This window comes from Cervus elaphus, chromosome 10, assembly GCF_910594005.1.
Source record: "Cervus elaphus chromosome 10, mCerEla1.1, whole genome shotgun sequence".
In the NCBI taxonomy this organism is placed as follows: Eukaryota; Metazoa; Chordata; class Mammalia; order Artiodactyla; family Cervidae; genus Cervus; species Cervus elaphus.
In genome coordinates, this window is record NC_057824.1 from 54,188,021 (window position 1) to 54,199,150 (window position 11,130).

The following is an 11,130-nucleotide window of genomic DNA, read 5'->3' on the forward strand; positions in this document are numbered from 1 at the left end:
TGTGGCTTTTTCATGCTGGGAGTGCAGTCGCCTAGGCTCCTGAGCTGCTGGGCACGGCGCCGGCTTGGGGGTGGGGGCCCCGCAGTCAGCCTCCTCCCGTGCACGCACTCAGGCACCCGTCCTCGGACTTCTCCTTGCTTGTGAGCGAGGGAGTGAGCATCACAACGTAAAAATGAGGGGGTTTTCTCCCCCTCAGTCTATTTAATTTTTGCCAGGGGAGGAATAATTTACTTAGGAATCACACAGATGCCAACGACCCCTCAAAAAGTTGACTTCTAGAAAAATAACCGTTTTCCAACATTTCGCAGGGAAATCGCGGCACGAGGGGCGCCTGTGTGTCCTGGCTTGCTCGCAGCGGCTTGCCGGGCCCTTGAACTCGTCTGAAGCCCTTCCGGGGCTGGCTGGTTGGCTCCCTAGCCGGCCGCCCCATGCCCTGTGCCCTGTGGGCAAGCAATTCATTTGGGAGACTTGGCGGTCTCAGAGCAGCGGGCTGGGCCTCAGGAGGCTCCAACAGAGGAGAGCAGGGCTCGCCAGACCTCAGCCCAGCCACGGGCGTGCTGCACCCGCTCTTCCATGAAGCTGGGGTCAAGCAGCAGAGAGGCGGCCTCGAGGGGAGCTGGTGGGAGGAGAGTGGAGTATGCCCTCCCATCAGGAAGCGAGGCGGCTGCGGGTGTGAACCCGCGGACACGCGCGTGTGCACACACACATATAGAACTCTCTCTTCACGCCTGCCAGCTCTTCCCCTTTGAGGTGGTCCCAGCCTGGTCTGCCAAGGAGCACCTGAGCCTCGCTAGAGGCTGGGGGCTGACTGTAACCCGCCGGCCCCCGCCAGGATGATTTTAAATACGAGATTCCTCAAAGTCGCAGAGGAACAGAGAGAGGAAATGTCGGAACGCAAACCCCTGGTTTCTTTCCGCTGCCATTGGGTCCAGAACGTGGATGCCGGGGTGAGGAAGGGGCCCTTGCTTCTCTGCTCGGTCGCCAGCTCGTGGCCTCTGGCCAGCACCTCCTGTCCTGCCAGGAGCCCCCGCTCGGAAGGCAGCCCCATTAGACGGTCCTGCCTGGGGCCCTGGGGGACGTTTCCATGGTGCCCTGTCCCTTCTGAATAGGGAGACGGGGTGCCCCTGAGCTATTCGTTAATGAAGCCCAGAACAGCCGGGATTCAAAGCAGCGGGTCCAGTGTGTGCCAGGGCTCCCGGCTCCCATTTAGGCCGCCTCCCGGCCCTTCTCTTCCGGCCTGGCTTGGAGGGATGAGAGCTGGCAGCCTGGGGGTAGGGGGGCCGTGGGCACAGCGCGTGGAAACGGCAGAAGGCTGCTGTCCCTGCTCACAGCAGCCTCGTCCACTGTCGTCCGTCTCAGAGGGCCTCCTGCTCAGCATGGGGACGGCCCCTGTCTCTGCAGCTGGGGACCCAGGGGCCCCTTCCCGGGCACCCTGGGCTGTACCGACCCTTCCTCCGCTTGTCGGTCAGACGTGGGTGTCCCCGGGACTCTGACCTCAATATCCAGAACCCTCGATGTGGACGTGGATGTTTGCACACACGCCTCTCCGGTGCCTCAAACTTGGCTTAGCCCAGCACGGACTTACCTTTGCCCCTAACCTGGCCCCCACCAGCAGCCCCACCTGGGAATCACAGCCACTCGGTTCTTGGGGCCAGAACCAGGCGTCCCCCACCGCCGTGTCCCCAGCCCCCTCACCCTCCACAGTCACCAGACCCCAGCGGCCGCTCCTCTGAGGCCCCAGTGTCTGCAGTGCAGCCTGGTGAGTGCCCAGGTGCCCCTCGGACCCCAGGGCACCGCCCAGCTCCTGATGATGCCATGCTCCCCACGCACCGCCACAACCACACAGGCAGTGTGAACACACACACACGCACGGACACACACGCACGGACACACACACACATGCTAAATTGACGCCTCTGTGAGCTGTACGTGTGAAGCTCCTCCACCTCTCCAGAGGCGCCCACAAAAGTAAAAAAACACCCTGAAAGTCACGATACTTTCTTTAGGTGTGGATGAAATTGTCAAAAGCTAACTTGCTCATGATTCATTAGTTTAACTACACATATTTGAAATCATATAAAACAACACAAGCTTTGGTTTCGTGAACGCACAGTGACATCACCCCTGGCTTCGGCTATTCCTTCCCCACGGACGACTGCAGCTGGCTCCCTTGGCCGAGTCTTCCGCATCCATGACGGGCTTTCCAGCCGCCTCCTTACCATCTCTCTTCAGACATCTTGACGTCTTCTCCAAAATGACACCGACAGGCCTCACATCTGTTAGCATGGCTACTATCAAAACAAAAATAAAAATAAAACTCACAGGTGTTGGTGAGGAGATGGGGAGATAGGCATCCTGTGTCCTGACACTGAGAATTTAAGATGACAACAGCTGTTATGGACAATCGTATGATGATTCCTTAAAAAACCAAATACAGACTCCACGTTTGCATGCCCAGGGGCTTCAGTCATGTCCAACTCTTTGTGACCCCATGGACTGCAGCCCACCAAGCTCCTCTGTCCATGGGATTCTCCAGGCAAGAATACTGGAGTGGGTTGCCATGCCCTCCTCCAGGGGATCTTTCTGTCCCAGGGATGGAACCTGCAACTGCTGACTTTCCTGCACTGGCAGGCGGGTTCTCACAGGGGAAGTCCATAGACTCACCGTGTGATCCAGCGATCCCACTTCTCCACCGACACCCCAAAGAGCTGACAGCATAGACTCAAATAGATATTTGCAGGCCCGTGTTTACATTATTCACAGAAGCCCAAAGGTAGAAGCAAGCCATGTCTATTGGTGAGTGAACGGACAAACTTAACAGGGTTCATCCATTCAGTGGACTGTGTCTCAGCCTTTAAAATGAAGGAAGGGGCTTCCCTGGTGGTCCAGTGGCTAAGACTCCATGCTCCAAATGGAGGGGGCCCAGGTTCGATCCCTGTTAGGGAACTAGATCCCACATGCTTCAACTAAGGGGTTACAGGCCTAAACTATGACCCAACACACACACACAAAAAAAAGACCCAACACAGCCAAATAAATAAAGGTAAATTGGTTATACCCCAAAACAAAAAGTTTAAAGTTTGGGGGAAAAAATAAAGTAAAAATGCTTTGCCAAAATCCTTTGAGGAGCAGGAGGCTTCTCAGGGTATGAGCTACCTGTCTCCTTGCATGGCCTTCCAATAAACCTTTCTCTGCTCCAATAAATAAATATAAATACATATTTTTATTTTCTTAGCATTTGTTTACTTGACTGCACCGTGTCTTGCTTTTGGCACGTGGGATCTTTAGTTGAGGCATGAAAACTCTTAACTGCAGCAAGTGGGATCTAGTTCCCTGTCCAGGGATCAAACCCAGGCTCCCTGCATTGAGAGCACAGTCTTAGCCACTGGACTACCAGGGAAGTCCCTAAATAAGTATTCTTTTTTTTAAGGAAAGAAACTCTGATACTTGGTACAATACGGATGGACCTTGAGGACACAATGCTCAGTGGAATAAGCCAGACAGAAAAGGACAAATACTGTGTGATTCCACTTCTCTTATTGTTGCCTCCCCTTTCTGAACACAAGGCTTCATGGTCCACAACGGCTGCTTGAGCTCCGGCCACAACAGATGCATTTCAGTGGGCAGGAAGGTGAAAGGGGGCGTCCTCTCACTTGAGAACACCAGCAGGCAGGAAGGTAAAAGAGGGCATTCTCTCGCTTGAGAACACCTCCACTCACATCCCATTGGTGGGTGGCACATCCAGCTACAAGGGAGCCTGGAAATACTGTCTTTGATTCTAGGCGGCAATACACTCAACACAAACGAGAGGCCCTGTTACTCAGGAGGAAGAGAAGGATGGACGCAGTGGGGTGGTCAGCCCTCCCCTCCCTGTTCCTCCAGCGCCAGGCCCTTTGGACCCCCTACACTGCCTCTGTGGTCCTCAGTATAAAAACCAGTGTAAACACACGCCTTCTCCCCTCCCTCAACAGACTCGCGCGGGTTCCACGTGGCGCCCTGGATCCCCTCCACACCCCAGCTGGCCCACCACTCCCCGCCCTTTCCAGAAACACGAGGCCCGTCCCTGCCTCCAGCCGGCCCCTCGCTCTGGCTGTTTCCCAGCCAGGAATGTCCTCTCCACCGAGCCAGCCCGCAGTGCTGAGACGCAGGGATCAGCCCCTCCTTCCTTTGTGCTCTCACAGAACGAGTTCGTTCCCCGCGTGTTAAGATTTCCTGCACGTGTGCGGCGTGCCGGGCGCTGGGGAAGGAAGGCAATTTGCGCTCGGCGTCAAGGTGGATTTCATCTGCGGGCAAGTCTGCCTCTCACCCAGGCTGCGCTCTGGGGGACTGGAGTACCCCCCTTCCCCACCCGATGCCCACCTGCCCAGGTGCCAGGCCCCAGGTCGGCAGGACTCTGGCCGAGCACTCCTCAGCAGGGCGGTGATGGCCCTGGCAGGAGAGACCCGCGGGCATAGCACGGAGCGGGCAGTGGCCAGGGGGTCAGTAACATGCTGTTTCCCCCCCCAACACACAACACACACCCGGAAGAGGAAGCGAGGGCCTGCGGCTGGGCAGGTGGGGAGGGCGTCTTCCTGCTGAGGGAACCATCAGCCCACACTCCCCACCCCAGAGATAGAACTGGCAGGGGGCAGCTGGAGCAGCGGGGGCCACGCAGAGGCTGAGGCGGCGGGGTGGAGTGGGGCGGCTGGCACATGTGCTGAAGAGTTCAGCCTTCTCCCCTGGAGCTGGGAGCCGTGGGAACGGGGAAGGGCTGTTGGCAGAAGAACAACGGGGCTGGATTTGCATTTCAGAATGCATTTCAGAAGGTGGAAGGAAGGCTGGCAGCTGGGAGGGCACATAATGGCCCCAAGGGCTGGTGAGGAACCTGTGAGTGCTGCCCGCCCCCCAGCCGTGGCCACAGAGCCCAGTAAAGCTGCCCCCTCAACTGCCCCCGCAGAGAGGAGAGCACTCAGGGCATCCCAGGGCCCAAGGGCGGGGGCGCCCTCGGAGGGGGCTCCCCCAGGGAACGGGAGGGTGAGCGGAGTGAGCCCAGAGGGCAGGAGGAGGCCCTGGGCAGCAGGTGGGCTGGCCTGCTGGGACCCCCGGCTCTCCCCTGTCCCCCACCCACGCTGCAGAACCGTGGCTGGGGTATCTGGGGAGGAAGGGGCCGCTGAGCCCACAGGCATAAGGCTCCCAGCCAAGGGTCCCGGCCATCCTGCCTGGTGAGCTGGGGGGGCTCTGCTACCCCGTCTGCAAGAAGGGGTTCTCCTGGGGCTCTCCAGGCAAGAATACTGGAGTGCTTTGCCCTTCCCTGCTCCAGTGGACCGCATTTTGTCAGGCCCCGACTAGCAGGGACATGTCCTCCGGCCGCTCCACATAGCTGGCTGGTGTGCCTGGCGCCCTGGGCGAAAACTTCACCAGCCGCCCCGGAGGTTAGGGCAGAGGCACTGCTGGAGTCGCCGTGTCTCTGGGTGGCCGTCAGCTGGTGGCCTGCGGGGCCTGTGCCAGCCAGGGTTGCTCTCTGAGGCCTTGATGGTGTCGGTTCTGGACACACTCACAGAGCACCTATTCCGGGACACGTCGCCATCCCAACATGTGTGGTCATCCTGTGATAGGTCATCATCGTGGAAGCTGGGGCCTTCCCCGCCCCCGACCCCACCCACCAGGCCCTCCGGGAGGGATGGGGCAGGCAGAGCAGGAGGGGCAGGTGTGGGTGACTATGGTTCTTAGGCCCCAGGAGCCAGGAAGGGCCCATGAGAGACAGGCATGACCCCACCTGCCGCAGAGACCCAGCGGTGGGGGACACTCCGGGCACGTGGATGAGGGCCCCTCCTGTCTGAGCTCCTGGTGACCAGAACGGTGTGTGTGGGGGGGGTGGGCCTCCTCTCCTGAGCCCAGGCTGGGGTCACATGTCCCTGGAGAGCGGGCGGCCTCCAGGGTTCCCCAGGAGAGGCACCCATCCTGGGGACTCAGGGGAAGACTGGCTCACTGTGAGTCCCCAGGCCCCACCCTGGCAGAGAGACAGGCCTCCCCATGTGTGAGGGAAAAGCTCTGTCCTGGCCCAGCTTTGCATCTGGGGACCCAGGCCCCACCCCGCAACATGGAAGCCAGGGGTCTGCGTCTACCAGGCAAGGCAGAGACTTGAGCTGGTCCCTGCGGGGCGGGGGTGGACCAGGTTACAGGGAGGGGAGGAGACTGGGCCAAGCTCTGAACAGCCCCTTCCAGTGGGCCCCTGGGATCCCCGGAGAGCGACGGACTTTTGCAGACGCGGAGGCCAGGCCGAGGCTTGGAGAGCTGCGGGTTGGTGGAAGGGTCTCTGCTCTCGGAGCGGGGACAGCGTCACCAGGCAGCCAGGCTGGGATCAGCTGGTGGGGCTCCGGACGGGGAAGTGCGGTCGGCCCGCCCACGAACCCAGGCAGGGGTGGGGGCGGTGAACTCCGGTTCTGCCCTCCCGCCCTGCTGGGCCACTTCCAAAGTCCAGGGCCGCGTGAGGCGCAGTCCATGTTTCCCCGCTGGATCCCAGCCCACGAGGTGGGGGTGGGGTGGCAGAGAGCCCCCCTGCTCCTGGAGAGGGAGGGACATGTGGGAGGCTGCCAGAAGGAGCCCGCACACCTCAGCCTCCAGGGTGGAGCGGAACATACCAGCCGACTGAAGACCATCCCGTAGAGCAGCAGGACTTGGAGAAGTCCTGCCCCATTTTGGAGAGTCCGACACATCAAGACCGTCCTAGCCGTGGCCCTGCACCCACACCCCGATCTGTCCTGCTCCTCCTGTCCTGACCGTCCCTCGGCACTGGGACTGGCTTTGGCCAGCGGAGCATCACGAAGGCCGACATGAGCAGGCCAGACCTCGGGCCTCTGGCTTGCACCCTCTGGCCTCCCTGAGACTCCAGGTGAGGGTGCCCGAGGTCGCCAGCTGGAGCCACGGGAACCGCTGAGTCAGCGCCGCCTCCCGCCGGAAGGAGGCCGGCTGAGAGCCCAGGCGCACCCGGGACTCGGGGACGCAGCCACCCAGCCGGGCCCAAGCTGCCGGCCCCCGGAGTTGAGAACAAACACAGTGCTGGCTGTCTGAGCAGTAGGTGACCCACATGTGTGCATGCTCAGTTGCTCAGTCACATCCGTCTCTGTGACCCCATGGACTGTAGCCCGCCAGCCTCTTCTGTCCATGGGATTCTCCAGCAAGAGTACTGGAGTGGGTTGCCATTTCCTTCTCCAGGGGATCTTCCCAACCCAGGGATCGAACCCACATCTCTTGTGTCTCCTGCATTGGCAGGCGGATTCTTTACCACTGAGCCACCTGGGAAGCCCCCGTAAGGTAACCAGTACCTCTGCCTTTTAGAGATACATCTCTCAGTGGGTTGCACTGGAGAGAATTAAACCAGAAATAAAAAAGGACGGAAGGTTCCATCTTGTCTCTGCACCCAATTCTCTGAAGTCTCTGTTTCCTTCTCTTTAAACAGAGAAGGTGGCCATCTGCCTCTTGCAAGAATTCAGTGAGACTCTGGGCATGAAAGGTGCTTGTACAAATGAGTGTGTGCAGGCACAGGCACCCTCTCCTCCCAGTAAGGAGACCTCCTGAATACAGCGTCTGCATTCTTCCTGGGTCAAGGTTGCGGCTTGGAGTCTGAGCCTCCCAGCGGCAAGACGGGAAAGCTGGGCTTGCTGAGTTCTGTGGCCCTGAAGGCGACAGGGCTTCCCCAAGGGCTCAGAGCGGGTGGGCAGAGCCTGGAAGGAGCCCAGACCCGTGACTCCGCACGGCGGTGCTCATCACAGCTCCGAGGCTGCTGCGGGGCGGGAGGGCGGGAATGAGAGGCCCACTCTGGGGAGGGGCCTCTGCAAGTCCGTTTCACCTAGTACCAGTCCCTTCATGTCACTCCAGGGCTACCTCCCCCCAGGAGGACCAGGCTTCTGGTCTGCCTTGGGCTTGCGCCGCAGAGACCAGCCTCGTGAGTACTGTGTGTGAAGCAAGAGCAAGCAGGCGCTGAGCGAGAGACTGTGGTGGGAGCGTGCTGGGCCTTGCACAGTATCCCTGGCCACTCTGAGACACCCCTGCTGGTTTCCTGGCTCCCAGAGGCCCTCTGGAGAAGCAGGGCGGCTGGCTGGGGGGTGCTAGGCCAATCTGAGGTGTGCACCTGTCGTCCTGGCCACGTCTGGCTGGCGGGCTGGCTCTGTGGCATCTCTCCCAGCCTCCAGAGCCACAGGGCACCTCCGCCGTAGCCAGCTTCACAGCAGCGCTCCTGTGGCCCCGCTGTGGCCAGGGGGCTGTGGGGGCCAGGCGCTGGGCTGGCCGAGCGTCCGGGCGGGGGCTGGGGAAACCCGGCCTCGGCCTCGCACTCTCTCCTCTCCCCGCCTGCTCTCATGGAAAATATGAGCCGCTCTGGATGCGCTCCAAACGCAAGGGATTCCATTGTTCTGGCTTCCGCCCCGGCCTCTGGGGACCCAGCCCCTGCCTGGCCTTTCTCCCGGCGTCTCCAGGTCTTGGGACAAACCGTTCAAGAGCCTCAACCCAGCCACCTTCCTGGCCTGGGAGACAGACCCTGGGGAGCTTCTGGCCGGGCCGGCCTCCCCCTTAGCTCCGGATGCTCCTACGGGATGCTTCCGAGCAGCTCAGCCCTCAGGGTGCTCTCTCTGCCGACTTTCTCATCACCGTCCTTCCCTCACAAGCTCTACTTTGGTGGGGGGGCGGGGAGGGAGGGAAGGAGAGACATGGTCAGGGGCCACTGAGTGAGGCCCCTTTCACATCTAACCATTTGTGCCTGTGATAGAGCATGCAGAACCATTTCAACCATTTTTTAGTGTCAATTCAGTATCATTGAGTTTGTGCAGTGTTATGCAACCATCACTATGTATTTCCAAAACTTTTCATCGCCCCGAGAAGAAACCCCTGGCCCCGTCCTCAGTCCTTCCCCACTCCCGCCCCCCAGCTCCTGGCAACAGCTCGTCCTCCTTCTGGATCGCTCCTGTGAGGGGAATCCTGCAGCTCGTGGCCTTTTTGGTCTGGCTTCTGCACTGACCGTGCCGTTTGCGATGTTGTACCTACCAGTGCTTCGTGCCTGCCCCTGGTGAGTCACATTCCACCCCGCGGCGGTGCTGTGGATCCCCTCACCAGCTGACAGGCGTCTGGGCCGCTCTCACCTTCTGGCTGTGGCGAATAGGGCTGGGCTGCGGAGTCGTGTGAATACTTTATATATGCTTCATGTTGCCATGAGCTCAGCAGGACTCTACCCACTTTAGCCATGTAAAGGCTGGGGCTCAGAGGACCTCGGGTCCTAGTAGCTCAGTTGGTAAAGAATCTGCCTGCAGTACAGGAAACCCTAGTTTGCTTCCTGGATGGGGAAGATCCACTGGAGAAAGGATAGGCTACCTGCTCCAGTATTCTTGGGCTTCCCTGGTGGCCTAGCTGGTAAAGAATCTGCCTGCAATGCAGGAGACTTGGGTTTGATCCCTGGATTGGGAAGATCCCCTGAGGAAGGGAACAGCTACCCACTCCAGTACTCTGGCCTGGAGAATTCCAGGGACTGTACAGTCCATGGAGTCACAAAGTCGGACATACCTGAGTGGCTTTCACTTTCAAAGGACCTGTGACTTAGAGTAGGAGGTAGTTAATTTTAAAAGAAAAGACATGAGATGACCTGGACTTTGGAGCCGAGAAGACCTGACTGAGCAAGAAAAGAACAGCGTCCAAAGATGGAGCCTCCGGAGAGCTGGGCACACACAGCCCAGACTGCACGACCTCCCCAGGAGGCAGGACTATTTTTAGTCTTATTTCAAATAAAGGAAACCGAGGCCCATCTGCCTGCCTCTTGAATGTGTCCACTGGGGGCAAGTGTCTTCATTTCTGAGCCTTGAAAACCCCCTCATCACCCGCCCTGTGGTGTGAGAACCTGGCTAGGGGCCGGAGGAGGTCGTGGGTGCAGGCGCTCAGCGTGGCTCAGCTGAGTCCTTCCGGGCTCCCCAGCTCCGGGTCCCCATGGTGGAGGGGCTTGGAGGCCATGGCACCTTACTGCAGCCTGGACTGCTTCTGCAGCCAGGGGAAGATCAGTGGTTTCCCCATCGGCTGCCTCCTCCTGAGTCACACTGCCAGGTCACTGAAGGAGTGTCCCTTGGCGTCCTGGCCAGTGGTCAGCACTGCATGCCAAGTCCTCGCTGACTTCTCAGGCCACTGGAGCCCTATTTCAGGTCATCTAGTCTGTGGCGGACAGCATGAGGCTGAACCCTGGTTCCTTGACTGGGTGGTGATTCTTGTACTCCTTCTTGAGCAATGGTGGGGCCCGGGCCTCAGTTGCCCCATCTGTAGAATGGGGTTAAAGTCAGTCTCCAGTTGCAGGGGTCCCAGGACAGGCAGAAAAACCACAGCAGCTCCAGCCAGTGAGCACCAGATGGGGAGTCTCCTTTGTACCTTCCCCCTGCCGCCTGGCCTTCTCTAACCCTGGCTCTGCTGGGTGCCTGTTTTGCAGATCACGGATGGGAGTAAAGATGCTGGGATCCCATAGCTGCAAGTGCCAGACCCCAGAGCCCCTGGAGCCTGCTTAGCCCCCAGGAAAGCAGTTTCTCGGGGGCTTTTCGGTTCCATGGGGATTTTCTCAGCAACACTGGACCTCCCTGTGTTGAGGAGGTCTGAACCTGAGGTCCAGGCTCAGGCTCCACTAGGAGAGGCTTTGGCAGTGCTTTTCCAGAACTGTGTGTTGTGGGTCCCTCCTTTTCTCTGCCCTGGACCTCCTTTATCATTCCTCCTCCATGGATTCCCTTGGGAAAAGGTTTCATGCACCAAGCCCATTGCAAGTATTAATCAGTGACAAGGCCCTTTGCCATTCTCTGCAACAGGAGACACGGAGTGCCTGCCCACCAGAAGCTCTGAGCAGCCTGGTGTGTGTGTTTGCTGCGGCTGCTATAACGGGACCACACGCCGGGCGGCTTAATCCACAGAAAGGTCTTGTCTCTCAGTTCTGGAGGCTGAAGTCTGAGCTCGCGGTGTCACCAGGCTTGGTTCCTTCCGAGGCTGTGAGAGAGGATCTGCCCCACTCTCTCCCCCAGTTTCCGGTGGCATCAGCAATCCTTGGGGTCCCTTGGCTTGTGAACGCATCACCCCATCTCTGCCTCCGCCTTCATACAGTGCTCTCCCCACATCTCTGTGTCTCTGAAGTGTGTTCAG